General features: G+C 38.3%; 1 long non-coding RNA gene across 1 annotated transcript in view; it reads right to left on the bottom strand.

Moving 5' to 3' along the window:
- The window catches only part of LOC310896170, a 32,039-nt gene extending 29,809 nt beyond the window's left edge, over positions 1-2,230 (bottom strand). Inside the window, exon 1 of the long non-coding RNA XR_014581259.1 lies at positions 1,928-2,230. This is a non-coding gene — a long non-coding RNA (uncharacterized lncRNA). The remainder of the gene's footprint in view (positions 1-1,927) is intronic.
- Positions 2,231-25,793: the final 23,563 nt, after the last annotated feature.

The following is a 25,793-nucleotide window of genomic DNA, read 5'->3' as shown; positions in this document are numbered from 1 at the left end:
ACCCCACATGGAGCAGGAGCAGAGAGTGACTGAGAAGGAGCAGTGGAGACGAAGTGTTACGGACTGACCACAGCCCCCATTCTGTGTTACCCTGTGCCACTCGGGGAGAGGATGTAAAGAAGTGTGGACAGAGAGAAAGGAAAGGTGTTTTTAGTTTGTTTTTAGTTTCTCACTGCTCTAATCTGTTATTAATAGGCAATTAATAATATTAACCTCCCTGCGCTGAGTCCATTTTGCTCATTATGTTAATTGTTGAGTGATCTCCCTGTCCCTATCTCAACCCTTGAGCCCTTTTCCATCATATTTTCTCCCCTTTGTCCTTTGAGCAGGGCGAGTGAGAGAGTGGTTGTGGTGGAGTTCAGCTGCATAGCTGGGTAAAACCCTCACAAAAGCATAGGTAGAAATTTCTCAGGCAACTCTAACAGCATTACAAATCCATGTCTGAGATGCCCCAGGGTACCTAACATGGTCTCTCACTGCTGTACCAAAAGGATTTGGGTCTCCTCTAGGTTCCATCCCATATCTGACAGCCTTCACCTGATATCTTGGACACTTGGGGAATCTCACTCAAACCATGCTAAACAGCAAAGGCTATACAACTCAGTCGAATGTAGTTAATACAGGTAGCAGGAGAGAGAAGTTTTCAGCTCATACAAAGATAGTTACCCACTTTTGACCATTCTGACCTTCTCAGTGTCTCTCTGTACTTCATTGACTCAGTTGACTAGAATACCAAAGACTAACAGGAGCATAAACACTGAGCTTACACCTATAGTCCTATGTCTGAATCTGGAGCTGAAATCCACCCCTAGCTGACAGAGGCCTGGAGTTAGGTGAGATGAATCCCATTCTCAGTGTTTGGTACAAGAACACATGACAGACGATTCTCTCACTCTCACATTAGCACTGTCATTGTCAGTTAGTTCTGAGAGGTTTGCCAGGCTGTTAGCAACAAGCTGTTTATTTAAAATGTCAGTTATGTAACTTATGACTACTTAAAAGTTTTCTTCTTTATATTACAATAAATTAACATCATTTAAAAATTACTTGTGCTTGCCACTTCATTCGCTAGGAAGTTACCAGAGTTCTGATTTTTGTCAGGACATCAGTGAATACAATAATTTAAAGAGTCTGAAATTTCAGCAGCTGCCTTTTCCCTCATGTGCAGTTCTCCAGTTGTTTTGTGGCACAAATACAATGTTTGGCAAAAGCAGATTACTGAGAATAATGCTATTAGCTATGCAGCTTTGGATTGGAGTTCTCATGCAAGACTCTGTGTGTGAAAGAGCCTGGGCATTTCCCATGCACTCCATTTCTTAGATGAAAACCTAATGGACTAGATGAAAGCCCTCCACGAATCTACCAGATATTGAACTTTCCATTGGATCACTTCCAAGGAGTAAGGTTGTGTGAAGTGTAGCAGTAGCAGAAATCAATGCTGCAATTCAGTTCATCTAAACACGGGTTAGTTGATACAACTTTAGTTGGAAACTGTAACTTTCATTACAGTTGCTGGTGGAGGAACCGTCATCCCTATCAGCCTAAATGGAAGTTAAATGTAGTTAACTCTGAATGTTTTAGGAATCAGCAGAGAGAATATATTCTGTTGTAACATGGGAATTTTGGCTAAAGTAATGATAGACTAAAGTGTGGAGCAGAACAGTCAGAAGGTCAAGCAAATCAACTGAATTTAATACTAAAACTACCTATCCTTAGTCATACTAACATTCTTGCTCAGATATATATCTCCGAAAGGCACCTGTAATTTAATTAGACAGTTAAAGATTTTACATATACACACAGACATGTGCATGCATATACAGAAGGGTTAAAACTGCAGGATGGATTTAGCTGCACAGTGGCACAGAAGGAAGCAAGAACCTGTCCTTCTAAATCTATACGTGCACTTAAATGATTTGGGTCTTACCTTCCACAAGTGTGTATTTGCCTTCTCTGAAGAAAGAATGTGTAGGTTGCAAGTAACTTTTTTGGCTCCTTGCTCTACACATCTGGGATAGGGTTGATGTATGTGATACGCAGCAGCAAATGAGTCCCAAGAGTAAAGGGGAAGTGGATTAAATTGTGGCTTCTTAGTTTCTTTCCTAAAGCACCAATAGACAAATGCAGCTGTATGATACTCCTTTCTGCAATGCACTTACAAAAAACTAAATAATAACAGAAATTTTTACAATTTTGCATCTGTATTTTTCAGTTTCCTGAGCACCTTGATCTATAAGCTTGTCCATGTCAGAGTCAACTGTGGCATATGCAATAGTATTTGGTAAGGAGTCACTTTTTTATAGCCCGTACAGAGCATTTCATATACTGGATACAGGAATGTTTTGTAATAATGTTAAACCTGTTAGCTGGTTTCAGTGTAAACACAATATCAAAGGTGGTAGAAGACACATGTTTTTTATAGATGTAAATTGTGCTAAAATTATCTCTAGACACAAACATCTTTCAAAATTTTCCTAGCATTCATACACACAGGCATAAATTGCATTTTCCCATTATAACAGCCATGAAGAAAAGTTCTTCCTCATTTTATTCTGAAATTTCGTAACCATTTCACTCTCTTTAGAGCTACCTATGACAACCTATCTTGTTTTTAATTTATGTTTTGATTCTGTTATAGGCTTTGGAAAACCACTGAAGAACCTTTAAACTCTTAGATGAAACTGACACAGAACTGGTAGAATAAAACCCACCTGTGCAAAACAGCACGCTGACACTTAATATATAACTATAAAAATGGGTTACGTTTTGTCTTCAAATTGTATATTGAGAAAGGATGGAGGTGAATGAGACCAGGTGAATGAGAGGGAAAGAAAGAAGGCAGTTTGAAAGGTCTTGTTCTGCAAAGGTCATAGCTCTGCAGAACTGCAGCATTGTATGTCTCTGTATATCACATACCTTGACCAAAAGTAGAGGAAATTTTAAAATTTTAAAGGACGTGTATAACATATGATATGCTATGTATAACATAAAGGAAAGAAATAATTCTTCATAAAGAAGAGAAAGAGAATAAGTCAGAAATTTAGAGAAAGGGGGAACAGAAAGACAGGGAAGTGACAACTGCCAAAGATTTAGAATGAAAAGTGATTCCAGAATCAAAGACATTTGTGCTGGCTGCCACAGAGTTTCCACTGGTACCATTAGAAATTATCCTCAAATACAATAGAAAATACTAAAAAAAATAATTATTATATTTTTTTTCCAGACCATTTCCTTTTCTTTTTGAACACCTGTGCTCTGGAAAACTGAAAGCACATTAGAAAAACACCTTGATAATTTTTATCTCCTTTCTAAAAAAAGAAAAAAAGAGTTACAGCTAATCTCTGCAAGCCAATCTAGGATGTGGATCCATGTAGGTATTCTTGGATGGCTGTTAACACTTTTCTTTGACTTTGTATCTCCAACAGCACCCTTAGGATCCAGCAGTTTAATAATAACATGTATTGAGAGCATTGCCTGTGATGCAGGTGTCTGCTATAATCACAGATACAAAAACTCTGCGGCAATCTTGGCCTCTGCCAGTTTCTGTGCACTGACTGAGCCAAAGGTTTTGGCAGAGACCTAGCTCATTTAGCCCATTGCCTCTCCTTTCTTCTTCTTCTTTTTTTTTTTTTTTTTAATCTTGCAGATAGCAGTTTATATTTACTGTATCATAAAGTAAAGGAGATTACAAAGACTCTCCATGACCTCAGTGGTGCATGTGGGTGCAGAAACACAGAACAGCCCTAAAATCAACTTAATAACCTGAAGCCAGTGCATTTATGCCCTTTAACTGAAACAAAATATCACTCATTGCCCACTAAGGACAGTGCACAGTTGCTTGTAGTCCCTTACTTCCTGTGACATCAGGAGAAGAACATGAAGGTTTCTCACCAAATTGATTTCTAACCAAATGCATTCCTTCTCTTTTCCCTTCCCCATCTCCTGATCCTGTTGAAATGCTGTTGGATGTTCAGTGCTCTCAGGAATTGCTCATCTCTATACCTAATTTGGGCTCCTAGTTCTGAAAATCTTGATGGAGGAGTGGTGTGGGCTCTAGGGTGGTTTTCTTAGAAGCATACTTGCTGCAGTGATCAAATCTTTCCAATGAACACACACTGCTAACATGAAGGAGGGAGATGAATTACTTATCACAGAAGAAATGAGCAGAAGTGGGCACCAGAAATGCTGGCTGCTATATTTAACTTATAATACTAATATTGGAACGTCACAGCCGTGCCCCTGTCCTTAATGGCAGCCCTGTGAGATTCTATCTAGATTTCATGATCTTATATGGAAAGTAATTCAGCTATTTGGAGAACTATGCTCTGTGCTGTGTACAAACAGTGAGGCTACTTACGTCTGTTCTCTGTGTTATCAGTACCGTTAAAAAGTCACATCAGCTGGGAGGATGTTCTGCTTTATAGTTTCTGCTGTTATTGTTTCTGGGGAAACCACTTTACTTATCCACACTCGCTGTGCTTGCCACATCCTCAATTTACACATACTCAGGGTAAGGAAAAGCAGCACCTCAGAAAATCTGCTCTTAATCATACTATAAATGCACCAGAATTACTCATCTTTATGCTTTTTAAGTTAGACTCTGATTTAGCAAGCATCCTGTGTTTATGGAGGCTTCCAGAGGAGTGAGCTAGTATGGAGATACTGTTCCATGGTCACATGGACTGTGTCCTGGTCAGCACTTTGTGGGGAATTTAAGTTACTGAAGATCAGACAGGGTAGAAAGGATTGCTTTTTGCTTAGATAGATGATGAGTAGAGGAAAATTTGAAAAAAAAGGCTAAAGCTAAAATGCTCTGTGAAAAGACTTGTTTTCTCTTTCCATCTTAGTTTGACAGAAGAGAATCTGTGTGTTTATTAAGTTTTGGGGGCAAAGTATATATATATATATATATATATTAGAATAGAAATGGATACCAATTACAAGGCCAAGACAATTATTATTTTCACTAGAATCTACTCCTTCTCCATACTTAATCATGTATTTCGACAGACTAGTTTTCAAAATGATAGCTTTGTCACATGATACTATTTATAGAGCTTTCAAAAGTTTTATAAGCTTAAGACATTTTAGGCACATCAGGAGCTGGATGTTCTCCCAACACAAATGAGGTAGGCTTCATAACCACACAGAAACTCCCATGGACATTTTTAGAAGCATAAAGCACTTTGGATGATACTTGAGAGTAAGAAAGGGGAGTTGGACTTCTTTTAGCCCTCCTGGGCTCCATCTAGCTCTGAATTTTAACAGTTTAGTAAATGCTGAACACCACTGCTTTGATTAAAAGAAGAGGGTTTACTGACCTGTGATGCTGTTTATAGCAGTCCTGAGAGGTCTAACTTGAGAGAGAAAGCAACATGTCCTTCCACAACAGGATGTTAATTATTTTCCTTAAAACTTTCTGGTCTTCTCACCTGTTTGTCAGAGACATGGCGGGCTACAGTTCTGGTAGATTTTCTGTGAATATGTTTAGCCAAAGCAGTGGCTGACCAAACAGTGTAAGTATTTCTTCCAGATGGAAGATATACTACTATACTATACTCACAGAAGATTTAGTTTCAACCCAAACTAAGCAGGCAAAGGATTTAGAGCCAACCATAGACTTTCTGATGGAGTGACTTTCTCTTGAAAGTTCAGTTTATTTAAAATCAACTCTGGTGAGAACATTTTGATTTAAATAAAATAATTTCAAGTTTCAGGAAAAATAATATTATACTTAAATATTTGTATTAAGATTAAAAAGCAATGCATCATTTGATCAACATTGCCAAAGGGGGTTTAATTCAGATGAGATCATAGAATGGTTTGGGTTGGGAGGGGCCCTAAAGATCACCTAAATTCCAACCACCCTGCAATAGACAGGGGCACCTTCCGCTAGACCAGGTTGCTCAAAGCAAGATTTTCTTGCTTTGAGCTTTTGTTATTCAAAGATAAGATTTTCTTGTGTGGGAAGTAAGATTTGTCTATTACTGGTGCGTTGGCTAATGTACAATGGAAGCAGTGGTATTACCTCTGCATTGAAAATCAACTTTCTTTTAAGCAAACATCTTAAAATGATTAAAGCAGAAAAACATTGCGAACATTTATGTAGTTTCCCTGTGTAGGGTTAATAGGAAACTTGCATTTGTAGGGTACATGGAAATATAACAGTACATATACAAGAATATTGTACGTGTATAGATCACATCAGAAGGGTTTACAGCAGTAACCTAATTTGAGTGTATGTTTATTGATAGTAACAAACACTTAAATTTGGCTTTGTAACATTTCATAATTCCTAGGTATAAAAGCATAAAGCTGACGTAAGGTGAAAAATATGACTTATAAACATATTTCTGAAAAAGTGTTAAATTTGTTTCATTTGTGAATTGTTATATCCTATAGATTTTTGGTCCTCCATGTAGCATTTTAATATGCTTACAAAAACCTACATCTGAAAGTAATTTAGTATGAATTAGCCATTTGAAAATTCACTCATTATTAGCTGTTTTCCATTTATTATTCCAGTCATACAATCAAAGAACTGAAATAAAATACGGCAAGTGTTAGGTAACCAGTCACAGCAAGATTAGTTTTCAGCATGCAGTGGGAAAATACTTCCAATGGGAAAGTCACAGTTTATCAGGGCGATGAATCCCACACTTATGAATAATTATTATGTTTGCAGAAATCAGGACAAGTATCCTGATAACCTGGGAACAAAAATGCCTGCAATCATGGTAGCTGTTACTTACTCTATAGGAATATTTAAGACCAGTTTTACATTTTAAAATGATTTGTTCACTTCTCCTGCTCACGTTGCACTGACTATACAGCGTCATTTTGAAAACTCAGAGTCCTTGGTGGAAGGAGAATGCAGCAGCTGGCTTCTCCATGTTCTATTTTCTTGCTCCTAGACATACTCTGTCCTTACAGGACAAGTTTAGCGTTCCAAAGTGAAGCATTCTGCAAACTTGTGTACTTGGGACTCACCACAGATGTAACCAGATGGAAGCTGGCATAGTGCGTCTAGGACACGACACAGTCAATATCTGTGTAATGCAGAACCCTTTTATAAGCCATATCACTGAAAATATGACACCACATATTTTTTAATTAAACCCAATATCATTAAGTGGTAGAGTGAAAAAGTACATGCAGTAACCCAGCACAGCTACTTGATGTTATCTGCCTGCCCTTTTACACGAGCCAGAAGAAGAACCAGAACATTAACAAATAGCTTCTATTCTCACAGCTTGAAGCAGGGAAAGAATAACAACTTGCGTAAATGGAAGCAAAAATATTAGATTTCATGTTATTCCCAACCCCCCCCCCCCCCATCTTCTGAAATGTTATTAGTAACAGAGGTAAGTAAAAATGTTGTAAAGGTTTAGTGCCCCGTTACCTACTAATTCCTACATCTACCTCAGTCACTGAGATTTTACAAACAGCTGTAAGGAGATTACTTGAAATCCTTCTCAATCACTATGAGGGGTAGTTTTAAAGGGACCCTGACAGGTGTTGCAGGTCCATATTTTGATTTGCCTTTTGCAGTTATAATCTGTTAGACAGTTAGGTTTTAGGGAGTCTTTTTAGAAACAATGAATTTTCCAGGCATTATAAAAAGCACATTCTCCATCTAGATTAAGGCCTGTTATGTTTGGGATTTTATAACCCTAGCCTGCAGAAGGATACTCAAAAAAAAAAAATCTATCTAACGGAGTTTTCAGACTTGTTTTAACAATTAGCTTAAAATAGCTTAAGATACATGTAATGATATGCTGTGTTGAGTACTATATATACAAGTAGCCACAAACACATATACATGCAAGAATCATTTAACAGAATTCTTAATAAAGAGATAAGCAATCACAGAGCCTGCCAATCTGTAGTTTCCTGGCAAATATATGCAGTGGAATTGACTTTTGAGTTCATATTTTCTAACAAGACATATATTTTTTTAGATCTGTGGCAACATGCTGATCAGTTCACCTTTTATAAATTATTTATTAATGTTTGCTTATAAAAGTGTACTTTTATTTGTTGAATCTATAGGACAGAACTATTGTGTGAAAAGCCTGCCTTCTGTAAGACCTTGCCTTTGGCCTGAAAATGAATTCATGCAGCTCCTGGTGAAGTGTCAGCTTCTAATTTTTTTTATTATTATTATTATTTTTTAAGCAATGTATACCATATAGCCAGAAATACTGAGATATAATATATTGTCATTTACTGACTTTAGGGAACTCTTTCTCCATTTAATTAAACAGGATGACTCGCTAATGCAAGTGCTGCCTATTATGCATGAGGAGCCTACAAGTATAAATGACTTACAAATGAGGCCATTTCTGGAAATTGAGACAAATTCTTCTGACTGGAGAGATGATGCTCCCATCTGCAAATATTTTGTGTTTCTCCTTTTTGATAGCAAGGGGTGAGCTTATAGAGATAAACACACTTCTTTCCTCCCCCTGCCCCCCAAATGTTGTTTGGATTAGATTCAATTAGATTCATGTCTCTTTATTTAAATTCCAAAATGTCTTTTTTGTTTGTTTGTTTTTGTTTCAGTACTTCACCTTGGCAAAAATGATAGTCTGAACTTGAATTTATCTGACTGAGATTTTGTATTTTAAAAGGTGCTCACTTAAAATATTAGTGTCTGGGTCACATAGTTTTCCTCTGACCCATTTAATGTGATCTCAGGTGAAAAGCTGCACTTGGATGCAGGAAGAGTACAGATTTGAGCTGGTAACTTTATTATCCTTACCTACTGCCCCTGATCTTCAAATTATGTAGTGTCAGTGTGTATCTGAGTTTGTCTGTTAGCAGAAGAGAATAATGAATTAAACCAAAAATGCAAAAAGGTCTAATCTTAAAATGGACATTTTAGCTCAAATTTCTTTTGCAAAATCATTTGAAGGACTTCATTTTCAGAACAGGGTCAGAACAAAATCTCCAGCAGAAGTCTAAACCTCAAAGGGTGCAGCAAAATGAAATGCTTATCCTCTAAACAGCTCTAGCTTGGGCAGCTTGTGAGTATCTCTCTGTAATGCCAAATACAAAACCCTGGAATGTCCCCAAAGTGATCTGTGAATCTGTAATTGCTTTCTTAATTTACCAGAAACAAGGCCAGTGGAACTGGGAATGCCAAGAAAAAGTAACAAGGCATGTGAACTGTGTTATCTAGTGGTGCCAAACGTATTTTTGCAGTAGAGGTTAGCAACTTCGTATTTTTTTTAGTATGAAACTGCCTCATTGTCCAGTTTATGTACAGAATAAACTGCAAATATTTTAGCTATGTCCACTATGAAATGTCATTAAAATGTATGCATCCTCAAAGAAAATTGCACTTTACTCTTATTTCAAGGCATCTGCATCTAAAACTGTGAGATGCTTGCAGTGCTCTCCTGAGAGCCCATAATCCCTGCCAAAAAAAAAAAGAGAGAGAAAAAGAAAAAAAAATCCTCAGGGCGATGTCAGCAAGATTTCCATCACTGGGGCCCCATAAACTGGGATTACCCATTTAGGGAGTTAAACAGGAGCAAGTGTTGCTACATCTGTCTTAGAATGAATGCCCACCCCCCATCCCAGCTCCCCCCGCCGCAGCTCTGACAGCATGAGTGCATTATTTCTCCGTGCCACCTTCTACCATTGCCTTATGAAGAATTTATATGTTTTGAGTTTTCCTTCATGGCAGGCATCCAGCGGGGCTGTACTATAAACCTGCCACAAAGAATGAAAAAAAGTGCAGTTTTCAGTTCAATTGGGGGCCCAGACTGATGAGCTCAGACAGACCAAACCTCCAAAGGTTAGTGAGGCTGAACCACGGCTGATTCACTGAGCACCGTCAAATTATGTACTACTAAGGAGCTAGCAAACATTTTTAAAGACTAATTACTTGAGAAGGTTGTGGAGGGTGATTAATAGACCCAAATCCTTTATTGGAGTTCTCCTGAGGAACCCTAATGAAATAACAAATCCAGAGAGAGGACAAATTCTTTTCCTTTTTTGGCAAGTAGTTATTTAAACCGAACAATGCTGCCAGCTGAATGCATCATTAAAGGGATGGCTTACTGTTGCACACCGAAACCCCCACTGTGATAAATGGCAAATAAAACATGTCTTTCATCCACACATCAAGGCAGATGAAGACGAGCAGAGCAGGGCTTCCAGGAGGAGCCGGAGGGAAAGGATCAGTCTCCCTGGAGCTAACAGGCCGCGGTGGTGGCCTGTAGAGGGCTCTCAAAGCCCTCTGCTGAGGCTCTTAACCCAGTTTCGCAGGCTGCAGCTGGAGGTTTTCTAAGGTCACGGAGGTCTTTCTCAAACGGGCTAAACAAAAGGATCCTTCAGCATAAGCTTGCATTTTCCCCCTTTTCTATGGACTTGCTGTTTCTAGGCACTATCTCCAGCCACAACTTTGCCTACGTTATTTGTGTTAGCAAACAGATGTTAGAAATCCACTGTTAAATATAACTCTCTGCTGTAAGGGTCACTGTGGAAAAAAAGAGAGAGGGAGAGGGAGGGGGAGACAGGGCGAGAGAAAGGAGAGAGGGAGAGAAAAGAAGAAAAGCAAGCTTAGAATACTTAAAACACTTTCAACATTTTATAACTGTCATCATTGAGCTGACTGTGCTATATGTACATGGAATACAGGTCCTGTGTTTATGTGCATTTAGTACATTTTCTCAAATTCCTAGAATGTTCTGGGATATGCTGGGAAACAAATATTGCATTAATTATCATTTCTTTAAAGCAGACTTTCCTGCAGAATGTATGTCAGGTTCGATACACACAGTGAATAGCTGAACCAGCTACACAGGTTATTATCAAAATGCTTGTATTAAAAACAAAAACAACCTGTAAGTACCATACGTGCAAAATGACACAGAGCCTGCAGAAAATTACATCTACATATATATATTTCATGGCAATTAACCCCTTGCCTTGTGAGTTAATGATATGTTTTAATTGCATGTATCCACAGTTTTCTTTCTTGAAAATATAGCCTGTATTGAAGGAAGGAAAATGCCCTTTACCCTTTGACAACAGCTGTATTTTAAATCTCCAGTTCTTGCTGTGACTAGTTGCACATGTAGAGCTGAAAAATTCAGAAGAAATAGATTATTACAGCAACCTCAGTTCCTGTCTTTCCTTGTCTGGCTCAAAAGGAAGAACCCTCTAAAATTAGTAAGGATAAGCAGTTCTTTTTCATTTCTATTAGTGTTCCCTTATAGAAGGACATGTCCCATAATGGTCATCGACAATACCTTCTGGCATTGCCAAGTTTGTTTATTTGCCTCTTCAGGAAAAAAAAGAGTTGTTTTGTTGTTTTTTTTTTTTTTTTTTTTTTTAAATATACTTTTTCTGCCATTACTTCATGCTCCTATTTCCTTTCCTTATAGTTCCAGGGTGGCTTTAGCTAGGACAAAAGTCATCGACGAAAAAGTTATATCCTGTTCGAGACTCAATATGTAGCAACACAGCTGTAGAAGTAATCTTCCGATTTTTGTTTCTTACTGGGTTTCTGAATAAGCCGTACAAAGTACCAGTTGCCACACTAGCGGCAGCTGCCAATGGGCTTCTGAAACTGAGTTTGCTGTGACTACACAGTAACTAGTGGAAATAAATGCTGCAACAGGAAAAGAGAGAACTGTAGGTAGCAAGAAGTAGTGCCATTGTCGCTAGCTGGCACAGAGTAGAGATCTCAGGGCTGCTGATCGATGTGCACAAAAAAACACGATTTCTCAAGTGTTTCCAGCCTTACAGGGTCTAATAATTTTTTCTTAGCTTTAGGTCGGCCAAGGGTAGAGAGTCATTCCTCTCTAGTTGTGGCCTGTTAGGGCTGTAGAGGGTGAGAATATAACTGTCAGGCACATGTACAAACGTTATTATGGCTTTAGACTGTTTCATAGACATCTGCAAGTACCTAACAACTGATATAGTTGAGATGTTTTTTAGACCTAAGGCTGCCATATTGCAGAGGCTGCTGCTAAACCTCTAATCTCTTGTGGGGGGAAGCTGTAAATTCCTTTAATCAGGCAGGTTTTGTAAATGTGAGGAGAAATAAGAGACCTTTCCTATCTGCCATTCCTCAGCAGCCATGTCACACATGCCACTGCTGGATTTTGGAAGAGAAAGAATCAAGCAGTGGTTAAATTTTATATGAAAATGTTATATTTAAGTTTTCCTGAACTTTTTTTTTTTTAATTTTTTTTTTTTTTTTGGTGGTGGTGGTGGGGTATTGGGATTTTCTTTATGAGGATTTTAAAGACTTTATGCATTTTTCCAGGTTTTTCTGCTGTCTCTGGCCTTAGCAAGTCATATCCCTCTAACCAAAATCCACACATCTGGAATTCCTCAAGATATTGCAAACCAGCTCCATGTGCATGAAACCATCTGCAGATGTGCAAAGTGGTTTGCTCTGTGCATGCCCAGGAGGTTCAACATGTCCTAAAAGTGTTGAGTTTACTGTGCATGTGCAAAAGATACATGCATATAGATTTCCAGACCATATGTACTGATATGTTATGCACTACAGTAAGAGAGGTCACACGGGAAACTTTTACTTCTAGAGCTTTCTTCTTAAAGTTTTCTTCTAAGTTTCAGTGTTTCAAGCATTACACTTCCATGTAATTATCTCTACACATTTTTTAAAAATCTGAATAATCAAGAATGAGGTCCTCATGGAGCTGCCTAACACCTATAATATCACTCTAAACTTGTGGAGCTGTCAGAGGCAGAGAGATTCAAACTCATGGTATTTCTAGTCCCATTCAATGTACTTTACCTTATTGGGCATTATGCCTTTACCAAACCACAGAGAAATGCACATTGCTTTCAGGGAGCTTTTTCTCTTAGGATATGATTGTGCAGGTTAGAAGAGACTTGAGAAGGTATCAGTCCACCTCAAAGCATGTCCTTCAAAGCAGGATCATGAAGGCAATGCTGCTCAGTTTGGTCCTGCAGATCTCTGAGAAACTGAACAGACTCTTCTGATGTTCCACTGTCTTCATGGGGAAAAATTTTCTCTTTATGTCTGGTCAGAACCTCCCTATTCCATTTTATGTCTATTGCCTCATATCCTCAGATCTCACTAGTCAGAATCTGTCCCACAGGACCTGAGCAGGGCAGGTTTGGAGACAGTACTCAGCATCAGACAAAGCCTGGTGGTGGCCAGGCAGGTCCATGGTGAAAAGGTAGGTCATAGGTCAGGCTGGGAAGTCACTCAGGACTTGGCTAGATTGTCTGTCAGGTCAGGATCAGCGGGGCTTGGATAGGCACAGGCAGGACTGCAAGGTGGCTGGGGCCACCTTGCTCAGGCAAGGGCTGATGAAGAAAGCCTCGGCTGGAAGCAGCTCCCAAGGGCAGGAGGGGAGAAGCCCTGCTGAGACTTCCTACAGTTCTTTCTCCTCAACAGCTCTGCTCAGCTAGCTGGTCTCAAATGTAGCCAGCTTAGGCAGCCAAACCCCCAGAGGACTGGGAAGTGTGCCCAGAGCCCTGACAACTGTCTGCCAAGGCCCCCAGGTCCTTCTCAGCAGAGATCCTCCTTAACCAGTTGGTCTCAACTTGTACAGTTGCAGTGCATTAGCCCATCCCACGTGCAGGACTCTGGATATGTCCCTGTTGAACTTCCTAAGGTTCCTGCTGTCTCATTTGTCTAGTCTGAACGGTGACCCAATTAGCCATGGACTACATTGTTCACACCTGTGACTTTGATGTCATCCACAGACATAGTGAGGGTGAATTCCATCTCTTTCAGACAAGTGATAAAGATACTACACTAGGGCATTATCAGTATAGACACCCAAAGAATTCCACTTGTAACCCGCCTCCGAATATGAAACATCAGCCATTACTCTTTGATCGCAATGATCTGCAGGTTGACCCACTAAACGGGTATTCTGTAGGACATCTACCCAAACCATAGTATCCCAGCTTGGATGAGAGAATACTATGGGAGACCATATCTAAAACCTTGCTGTTGAGTTACTAACATCTACCATTGTCTCCTCAACTACAGAACTAGCCATTTAATCAAAGCAAACAATCATATTAAATCCATTTCATTTTACTAATCCTTCATCACACTAAACAGCTCGACTTCTTGCTTGTTTGATATCTTCTTTGGACACTTGATAAAAGATTTAACTAAAGACTCCTTAGTCACGTTTAGCCAAGTTATGAGTATTCTATTCCTTTAATATTTTCTTCAGAAAAATGCATAAGAGGAAAAGGAGGACAGGAAGAGATAAGAGGAGAACATGTTGTGATAAGCTTGTTAAGCTCCTGAATTTAATAAAGAATACAACAACAACATGGCTTTGTGGATCAGATGCTCTTGCATTTGTAATTCATAGATTAAACAGGAACACTCTTCTTCTTTCAAAAGGATAGGATCACTTGGTTTTGTATATACTCAAATTTTGAATTTCATTTTACAGACTTTGAAGAACATTGCTCCTTCGGCCTGAATGGCTTTTTATTTCATTTTTCAAACCTTGAGTTCTAAGAAGTGCATAACAACATCTCTGTTTCTTATAGATCTTCAGTACTAACTTCATCACCAGAGCAGTGATGTAAAGCCCATGGAAGTCAGCACAATTCTTCCTTTAACATCAATCATTTCTGGATCAAGCAGTAACTGACAAAGCAAACAAAGTTCATTTTTAATTCTTTTACCTATAGCTTTTTGATAAGTATGTACAAAGCTAATTTATAGGAGGTAAAGGAAAAATCTGCAGCAAATAACAACTTTCTTACACGTCCCAGATGCCTGAGCACAGAGTAGTTTTCTTTAATTACTTATTACTGGATTTTAATCTTAATGTTTGTCTGTTAAGCTACTTGTCTACGAGCTCTCCTGAATATGGTTCCTGATGTTCGCAGGCAGAAATCTGCTGGCTAGTTGTGAATGGTCATGTTAGCCACATGGTATTGTTTCTGGTTTCTGATCTCAATAGCATGTCACAGACTACTAAGACATTAAGACTTCTGTGAGCCTGGGGTATAATCAGAAAGACTGGAGGTACCTTACAGACGGTAGATACAAACACAGAAAAAGACATTTTAAAAAGTGTTAAATGCTCATGGAATGCCTTTGTAGTCAGCTGCAGTTAGTTCTTCAATGCAGAGCCTGAGCTAACGAGCCCTGTGCAGGAGAGAGACTTCATTGTTAAACAACACTAATGGCACTATTTGGGGCATCCACAAACTCTCTGGGCAACCTGTTCCAGTGCCTCACTGCCCTCTGAGTGAAGAATTTCGTCCTAACCTCTAATCTAAATCTCCCCTCTTTTAGTTTAAAACTATTCCCCCTCATCCTGTCCTTAACCAGTTGAGCAGAGTTGCTCCCCATCGTTTTTGTAAGTCCCTTTCAAGTACTGAAGGGTCACAATGAGGGCCTCCTGTAGCCTTCTCTTCTGTAGTCTGAACAGCCCCAGCTCTCTCAGCCTTTCTACATAGAAGAGGTGCTCCCTTAATTCCCACCAGCTCTACCTGCCATATTTACAAGGGGTAACTTTCAACACATCTTCAGAATTGTTAAAATGTGCTTAGCAAGGAGTTTCAACAATTTTTATTTTCTTTTTTATTTTTGTTATAAGCAACCTCTAATCCCACTAAAGCATAATACGTTTGATACAAATATATGGACAAGCTTATATTTGTATTTTACAAGAATTTCTATGGACAAAAATTGGAGCATGCCTGAAACCAAGTCACTTTGGTGAAACTGTACCACATATTATTTCTGATGTTAGCACAACTATAGCATGTAAACACTGGATTACTTTACTACAGTACAAGTCAGTTGAAAAAAAGTCTAGGCATTACTATCTGTGTTTTGATTCACATTCCAACTGAATAACAAATCATTATGGTTTCTGGAATTTATTATGGGTAAATGCTACCTAAATACAACAACAGTCCTAAAAGCAAAGCTGTGTGCCATTTCTAAATTTTAACTCAGCTCAGTTCAGTACACTTTCCAAATATTATAGTTTGGCACTGGCTTAGAATAGTTCCTTTGCTTTGCTTTGTACTGGGAAAGCAACTACTTGACTTTTTTTTTTCCATGTAAATTCAAATGCTGAGCTCTTTGTGACAGCTGTGTGTCAATGTGAATACAGTTAATGCTGTTGATCTCAGTGCCATGAAGTTTTCTGCTTGCAGCACAGCACCATGTAAGAATTCCTTGATGGAAACACACCCAGTTGCAGTGTGTGTGTGAGACCATATTAGGACCTGGGAAATTCTTTTATTTCCCTTGAGCACAATCAGTTGGAATATCATCTCTCCTTTTGAACTTGTTGGGATATGTTCAGCAGAGATTAATTGTTAATCTTGCATTGTAGTAATGTACCAATACTTTCAACTTTTACAGACCAGTTTAATGGTTTCACCTTTTCTGGAACAATTTTTGGGGAAAGCACAAAACTACAGAGGATTTTGCAAATGCTAATCAAAGCATGTTTCTGCCTTGCAGTGAAATGTGGTGCTGCATTTCAGGCTAATTGTTAAATAAACCAATATTTCTATACCTATTAACAAAGCAGTTCAAATTCTGTTAAAAAACAAAACAAAACAAACAAAAAAACCCCACCTGTTAGCATGTTAGCATGAGACTTGATGTCAATAGGCTATTATAGGGCTGTGATGCTGCAATTACTGTTTTCTCTTTCCTGATTTAGTCTGAGTCAGTGCTATCTTAGACGTTATGGCTCATATACATAAGTGGATATGTTCTTACACAAGTAATTTTTGCTTTAATTAGTACAAGGGATATAACCAATTTAGATAGGACGCTAAAACAGTTAAGTGTTTGTCTCTGATTACTTTCCTCATTTTTCTGGTGTACTGTGGGATTTGCACATAGTCCTGCTAGCCATTTTTAGTTGGTTGGTTTGACTTTTTCTTTCTTTTTCTTCCTTCCTTCCTTCCTTCCTTCCTTCCTTCCTTCCTTCCTTCCTTCCTTCCTTCCTTCCTTCCTTCCTTCCTTGTCTGTCTGTGCTGGAAATATTTGCATGCTTATGAGATGAAGAATTTGGTTTTCCTGCTACCTTTTGGAAAACTTAAAAAAAAATTCTCTTAAAAGTCCACTGCTGTAGGGTGTACAGCATGTTTCCCCTTTGCCACACTTTTTCTCTTCCAGACTATACAGTTTATTCTCTTTCTCTTTGCTTATCCTTTTTCCCATTTTTGCTTGTGGTTTCGTTTTTCTTTGATTTGTGTGAACTTAAAATGCAAAACAATATCTGTGCAAGTAAACTTTTAGTCATGTCTCCCCCAACTTCATTTTTTAAGAGCTGATATTAGTACAATTCTTTCTCCAACCCCATTGCTTCTAACACAAATCTGTTTCCTGTTTTCTAAGTCCTTGTATCGAAGCAGAATATCCAGCAGTCCTCTTGGCTTGAGAAGGCAATGACAACATCCTTGCTGAAATGTGGGTTACTCCGCAACTAAAAAGGTAGTCAGTAATACAAAAGTTTCATGTTAACACTAGAATTTGTAAGTCCCACCAAAAGATTTCCAAAACCAGTACATTTTCTTGGCCAAGCAAAATTAGAAATGCAGGAACGTTTTATAGTCTCAGAAAGAATGGCTGATGTCTAATATCCATATATAACGGAGCATATATTTTGCTATCAACTTGAAATTAATGGATGCTTTTAATAGCAAATATGTCTAAACAACAGTCAGCTGAAACATCCTAATGGACAAGGTTAGACTTTTTTTTTTCTTTCCTTGCTTTTAGCAAATTGAAAGAAAGTGAAGCAGGGGGAGGGAGGTAGAGGGGGAGAAGAGAGATTTTATATCTAAGCTAAAGTGAAAAGATCCCTTATTAGGTGATTTTAAAACACTGAGAAAGGTCTTGTGACTAATCTAATTTCTATGACAAGCATTAGGACAAACTCTCTTAGAGCTAGTACTTTATACCCTGCCTTCCCGTCATCTTCTATTGCATGAGAGTGCCTTAGATGGCTCTGTAGGGAGCACCCCAATTACTGATTTGTAGGGGAAGCTTTAGCATTAGCCTCTTGACTGCTCCTAGGACTTGCACAAGAACACTGCAAGAGAACAAAAGGCTGTGTTTGTCCACAATTTATGTCACACCTTTGGTTCCTTTAAATCACACCATTCAAAGCAAAGGCCAGTCCACATGAACAGAGCTCAGGGTACTGGGGGAGTCAGCACTGGTCTCAAGGTATTCATATATCTTGTTGCTTTCTTCTCTGTCTTGCTGGAGATTTGGCAGAATATAGAAATTCTGTTTAAACAATCCCATTTCCATCTTCCTTACAACTTTCAATTGCTGGCAATGGCTTAAGATAACTACATCATTTTCATGTCCTCTAGAAATATATTTTTTATTTAACTTTTATTTACTATATTCATTTTACAACTGAAACAGCTGTTCTTTCTCAAACTATGGTAATCTCACCTCTATGGGGAAAAAATTAACATCTGGTATTAAGAATGAGTTTGTATGAGATTTCTACTACTGTTTTGTAAAGCTTATTTGAAGATACACTTTAGAATTTCCAGTGAGCCAATAAAAACAAAAAGAAAAAAAAAAAGGACAAAAAATAAAAAAGTGGTTTGGGCTCAATTAGTAGGTCCCATGAGCTTGAGAAGCATCCTACAACATTGTTCTGTGCCCTGATAGAGACATCCTGGGTAGTTCCAGGCTACTTGGCATTGCTATCCAACACAGAGCAATGCCATTCAAAGAGACTTTCCTGCGTGTACGAATCAGTATAGCTGATTTAGCCTAGCCCGCATGCTTGGGTTAATTAGTCCAAATTAGAGCTAATTAGTGAGCTAGCTCAGATAGAACAGTATCCTGCTGCAGTTACTCTGTTTCTGGTTGTGAATCTGGCTTGCTCTGAGCTGGCTCAGTGTTCTCAGCATAGCTGCATGGCATGGATTTGCCCTAAATAACTCACTCCAGGATCGGCTGAGTATGTTGCAGAGCCAGGAATAGAACTGCCAGCGCTTGACTTCATGACCTGCCTGAAACCATGCTATTGTTGATTTTTCTCAGAGTTCTTGATTTTATTTTTAAAAAGCCTTCAATTTTACAGCTGAGCAGCTTGAGGTATAAAGAGGTCAGTCAATGGCACTACTGGGAGTAACACCTGGTATCCTTTTGAAAGCCTATTCCAGGCTCTTTGGCTCTAAACAGTAGAACACACAGACTCCTTTAGACTTATTCCAGAAGTGATCTATAAATACAACAGCGTCAGGTTTGTTTTGGGCCCACACATAAGGAGTTTATTTGAGGGCACCCTCAGGCAGCCTTTTCAGTTATAAAATAAATTCTAAAGAAACTCTGCTTTGGCTGAGGCTTTTTAGATATTCTCCGGGTTTTGCTGTGAGTAATATGTAATACTATGTAATACTAATAATACTGATAATATGTAATACTGCTTGCAATTTAAGGCTCTGGAATGGTGCAGTTGCAAAGATCTGTAGGATAGCAGGATGGCATTCTTCTTCACAAGTATTTATGCATTCTGCTAATCCCTTCCCTTCCCTTCCCTTCCCTTCCCTTCCCTTCCCTTCCCTTCCCTTCCCTTCCCTTCCCTTCCCTTCCTTTTTTTTTTTTTTCCTCCCCCTCAATGTGACAGAAAGCAAGAAAGGTTACTGTGAGTTCCATTACAACCACTGCCTGTTGATGCTCGCTGTTAAATGAAGTGTGAAGTGGGTTGTTAATGGAGATATTTTTTTTCTCCTGTAGGATTAGCTTTTCACCTTTGTGATAAAAGAATAACTCACATACACATCACTGTTGAGATCCACAAATGCTTAGCTTTATATATTTTGTTTCTGGTCTCCTTTGGACCAATGATTCTGAGATTAATTTACAAGTTAAGGGTTAACAGACTGTATAGTAAATCAGCTTTCATAAGCGATTTCTTTTTTACTGGCTCCACGGTAGCTGATGGTTAGAGCCTTACGTTTATCTACATTACCTGAAGTACTGTCTCAGTAATCCTTTCACTTCAGACAAGAAACATGTGGTCATATTCATCTTGAAAAATACAAGGAATGAAGCTACATAATATCCAAACACAGTGTGCATTTAGTAGCAGGTAATTCTTAACCTCTGGTGTCTGTAGGGTGGATTAGCAGTTACAATACTATTTCTGCATAGAAATTCATAGAATCCATCTTTATTCAGTTTAAGGATGTTTGAATTAAAGCGTAGAAATAAATCAGCTAAAAAGACATATAATCACCTATTTTAATACCCTGCTAAAAAGAGATGGACTATGAGTCTATGGCCTTTCAACTCCATATTTTATACTGAGGTTCTGTTGCTGGTTATCCCGGAACACTTAAAGTGTTAACATACAATACAGTAGCACAAGCAAATCCGACTGGAAAATAACAAACATAGTATAATAAATAAGAAGATCAAAGAAATAGTTTGGGCAGGTACAAAACAATTCATATGACCTCAGTTTTATGCAAGCTTATAGAAAAATTGAGGGAAAGAATAATGAAAGTTGTGGAGTTCTATGGAAAATAGAAGCAAATATTAAAAAAGATTGTTATAGGTAGACTGTACTAATCTAGCCAGGTGTCTTTCACTTATTAAAGAACTGATATTTTTAGACAAGGGGAATGGTAGATCTAATCTACCTCTAATTCATTAAAGCATATGCTATAGTTCCAACCAACAAAAAGGTTAGTATTAAACAGATGGTAAAGTAAGTCTGAGACTGGTTGGAAAGAACATGACACCACGTTATCATTAAGAAAAATACTGAAGAAAGTTATTACCAAAGTTCCTCAAAGATCAATCTTAGAATCATTCTTATTTAATGCTTCTATTGATTTTCTTTATGTGCAAAAGTCAGTAATGCTCATTAAATATTATTGAAGAAACAAAGTTGGTGTTTGTCATCAAACCAGAGGTGGGTTGGAAGATCTTGTAGGAATAAATAGATGACAGGGACAGATGAGAATTGAGGTAACAGAAACAAAATAAAATATTAAAGCTCAGAAAGAAGTCTGTGCACTCAAGAACTAAAACAAATTTCTGTTCAGGGATGATCAGTGGAATAGAAGGCACATATTACTATAGCAAAAGAAAAATGGCAACAGAACTTGGCTTAGTCTCCCAAAATGAAGGCTAAGAAAAGGTATGATTGCACTCTGCAAATGCATCAGAGGGGAATAAACAGTAGGGAGGGAGAAGAACTAATTAATCTAAATGACATTGTTGGCACAAAAACAAAGGGTCATTATAAAATTTAGGTTAGAAATTAGAGGACCAATCAGAGGAATGATGGATATTCTTCTAATAAAAGTAATGGAATCAGCTTAATTAATTTTAAAGTAAAGTCTAGTTTATAAAATAAATTATATGGTATGGTTGTCTATAATAACAGACAGCTAGACTGTATGAGTCAGTAGGCCTCTGCGAGTCTTGTACCCAATCTCCTCCAGACCAAGTACTGAACTTTCTAAAAGTTCACAGAGCAAAGAAAACAATGATCAGCCTTCACCAGATTTAACTTATTAATAAAAATAAAGTACACAATTTTTTCATTGGAAAATTTTTATTTTTTCATTGAATTTCATTTTTGTGGAACCTCCTCGAGGCAGGATGGGATGAAGGCAGAATATTGATGAAAATAATAAAAAAAAAGGATTACAATTTGATATTGACATTGAAAAAACTTATAGAATTAATCAATTATGGGCATTAATATTTAAGAATAGAAATATATATATTCTGAAATTATATCAGAAGACAATTAGCTGCTCTGTAGTTCAAGCTGTAGTTCAACTTTCCCTATTATGCATTTTATGATTTCCCGCAAAAAAGAACAGTCAGTATAGGAGCCAAAGTAATGTGAGGCAATCAGCCCCCAAACAGTTGAAAGGTTACTGTTACATGTGTACAAACAATTTATATTATACTGACTAATTCGGGAACGTGTCTGGTTCTCTCTCCAGCATGCTTTGATGCCAGACACATGATGTTTCTTCCCCTGCCCTGCCCTCCCCTCCCCTCCCCTTCCTTCCCCTCCTCTCCTCTTTCCTTTCCCCTTCTCTGGCTTTTCCTCTCTCTCCCAGAACATCCTTTTAAAACAGACTGGCTCTGATCTTCCATGGAAGATAAGGACATTAAAAGCACAAGATTTTGGAATTATTTTACACTTAAAAAGTCAGTAAAAATACTTACTTTCACAGGCATTATTAGCCTGCTGTCAATCTGGTATTGTCTTCAAATCATGTCTTGGCTTTTACTGTAAAAGCTTAATCATTTGTTTCCTCTATTAAAAATCTCCAGCCTTTGTCCTTAGTTTGATTCAGTGTTTCAAAAAGAACAGCAAAGAAAGAGTGTTGATCTTAGTGTACACAGACTGTCCCTTAGGCCCTCTCTTGTTCTTTATGAGCTGGCAAAATAACAAATCAGAGATATGATACTACTCAAATGCTGGTAAATGAAAGGCTTTTAAAATTAGTTTTATATTCATGCCTCTTTTTCCACCTGTTCCAAGTCCCCTTCCTGTAGTTTTGACTGATTCTGTTTTTATTATTTCGTATATTGTACTATTTATTGAAAAATAACATTATAGATTGTTCAAATCTTTAGAAACATTCTATATTCCAAGACAGACATACTAAAACCTATCTGTGTACATATAAATATTTTATATATATATATATATATATATATATACATGTGAGAGTCACAAGTGGAAACAATATACAGGTATAAAAATGTTTCAATTTTTTCAGAAAACAGCCTGGGGAATCCCAAAGAATTCATTAATCTTTTCCTCTCTACCCTTGACATAAGTGAGAAATGATTATAGAAGGAGAAAAATCTAAAACTACTGTTGTCTTTCAGAGCAAACTGCTAATTTAAAATATAAAATTAATTGGGATGCATGTTTACTTTTTTCAGTTTCTTCCAAGGAAAAACCTTCATGAAAAGGTCATTGTTCTGGCCACCTGTTTTCCCACTTAAATTCTATATATTCTACACCTTGTACAGTAATTTTCACAAAAAAAAGTACATTCTGATCACAGAATTTTCACTGTGAGGGAGAGATTCAGGTACTACCTGGAAAAAGTGTTAAGATACTATTTGAAAGACCGTGAAGTAAAAAAGGCAAAGATCAATTTTCTGGTGCTCTGTATAATAGCTGCTGGCTAGAGGATTACAAAAACCAAATGTTCAATTTTATCATGAGACCTGAACAGAGGAAAAACAAATCAAAACAAAACAAAAAAATTTACAAGTCTTGATTTATGATAAATCATGTCAAATAAAAACTTTTTAGACAAGGTCATACTGCTCTTTTTGATGCATTTTCTCAATACCCATGCAAAGCAATTTTTGAAGCAGGCAGCCTCAAAAAAGGTTGTCCTAAGACTGGACAAATGCATGGACTCTGAGCTGTACATGTGAACTGTATATTGTGTGTGATTTGCTGCTCCACCTGGATGCATACAAGTCCATGGGACCTGATGAGATTCAACCCAGAGTAGTCAGAGAGCTGACTGATGTCATTGCAGGACCTCTCTCAATTATTTTTAATGGTCTTGGGAATCCTGAGAGGTCCCAGCTGACTGGAAGTTAGAAAATGTCCCCATCCCTGGAGGCATTCAAGGCCAGGCTAGACGCAGCTCTGGGCAGCGTACTCCAGTGGTTGGCAACCCTGCCCAGAGCAGCGGGGTTGAAACTAGATGATCTTTAAGGTCCTTTTGAACCCAGGCCATTCTATGATTCTACGATTCTACGATTCTACAATTCTACGATTCTACGATTCTACGATTCTATGATTCTATGATTCTATGATTCTATAATTCTATGAAATGTGGTCCCAATTTTCACGAAGGGCAAGAAAGATCCTGGCAATTGCAGGCCTGTCAGTCTCAATTCAGTGCCTGGTAAATTTATGGAGAAGATTATCCTGGGAGTTATTGACAAACATCTAGAGGACAATGCAGTTATAGGTCCCAGCCAACAGGGGTTCACTAGGGGAAGGTCCTGTCTAACAAACTTAATTTACTTTTAAGACGAGATCACCCAGCTAGTTGACCAAATGAAGCCAGTAGATGTAATCTTCTGGATTTCAGTAAAGCTTTCAATACTGTCTCTCATAATATCCTTCTGGACAAAATGACCAGAATACAGTTAGATAAAGGCATAACAGAGGGTGAACAATTGGCTGACGGGTTGGGCCCAGAGGGTTCTTGTAAATGGGGTTACATCAGGCTGGTGACCTGTCACTAGTGGGGTTCCCCAGGGCTTCATTTCAGGACCAGTCCTCTCCAATGTTTTTCATAAATGATTTAGATGGAGGACATGAAGCTTTTTGAGCAAGTGTGCAGGTGATACCAAATTGGGTGGAGCTGTTGACTCCGTCGTGGGCAGTGAGGCCTTGCAGAGAGATCTGGACAGATTAGAGAGCTGGGCAATCACCAACAATATGAAGTTTAACAAGAGCAAGTGCTCAATTCTGCACCTGGGAAGGGGCAAACCTGGTTATACATATAGACTGGAGGATGAGATGCTGGAGATCAGCTCTGCAGAAAGGGATCTGAGGGTTTTGATTGACAGCAAGCTGATTATGAGCCAGCAGTGTGCCTTGGTGACCGGGAGGGACAACTCTATCCTGGGGTGCATCAAGAACAGCCTTGCTAGCCGGTCAAGGGAAGTGATTGTCCCAGTCTGCTCTGTGCTGGTTCAGCCTCACCTTGAGTACCATGTGCAGTTTTGGGCACCACAGTATATGAAAGATATAAAACTGTTAGAGAGTGTACAAAGGAGGGCAACAAATATGGTAAAGGGTCTAGAGGGGAAGTTGTATGAGGAGCAGCTGAAGTCACTTGGATAGTTCAGCATGGAGAAGAAGAGGCTGAGGGGAGACCTCATCATGGTCTACAAATTCCTCACAAGGGGAAGTGGAGGGGCAGGTGCTGATCTATTCTCTCTGGCAGCTTGAAACTATGACAGAGGAGGTTCAGGCTGGATATCAGAAAAAGGTTTCTCACTGAGAGGGTGTTTGGGCACTGGAACAGGTTCTTGAGGGAACTGGTCATGACATCGAGCCTTCCAGAGTTCAAGAAGCATTGGAAAATACTCTCAGACACATAGTCTTTAGAAAACCAGGAGCTGGACCCAATGATCCTTGTGGGTCACTTCCAGTTTGATATTCTGTGATTCTGTGATTCCTTTCTGTAGGTAAAGACAAGTATCGAACAGTTGAGAATTTTCTGTGAAAGGAGCCATTAACCTTTTAGAATAAATAAATAAATAAACAAAAATTTTCTGTTATACAAGCTCAATGACCACATTTCAGTAGGCTGTGATTTTAACTGAAGTATAAAAGTATATCACATGGTACAGGAGAGATGATTCATTTCTTCTTATATCCAACCAAAAATGTAGTCAAAACACATTTGATAAATGAGAAATGAATGCACCAGGAATGCATGACATATTGTGGGAATTTTTGAGTAAATATGTTTGTAAAGAAGTAAATATAAAAATAAACAAGTTACAAAGGAAATTCTCATCACCAGCTCTGTAGTGACACTTGTGTTCTCTGTTATTCAGTAAGTATGGCAATATGGCAGACAAGTTGCCCTTACATAAACCAGGAATATTTGTGGATTCAATCAAGACTAAGGCACTGGCCAGAGTGCTTTTTCCTGGAATGTGAGAATATTCAACAACTCTAGGAAAGGATTTGGAACAATGCTTAAAAGCACTTCTTTATGATCTAGTAAAGTCATGAAAGTAGTAAAAGTACTGACATAAT

This window comes from Anser anser (assembly GCF_964211835.1).
Source record: "Anser anser genome assembly, chromosome: 1".
NCBI lineage: Eukaryota > Metazoa > Chordata > Aves > Anseriformes > Anatidae > Anser > Anser anser.
This window is presented reverse-complemented; position numbering and strand designations above follow the sequence as displayed.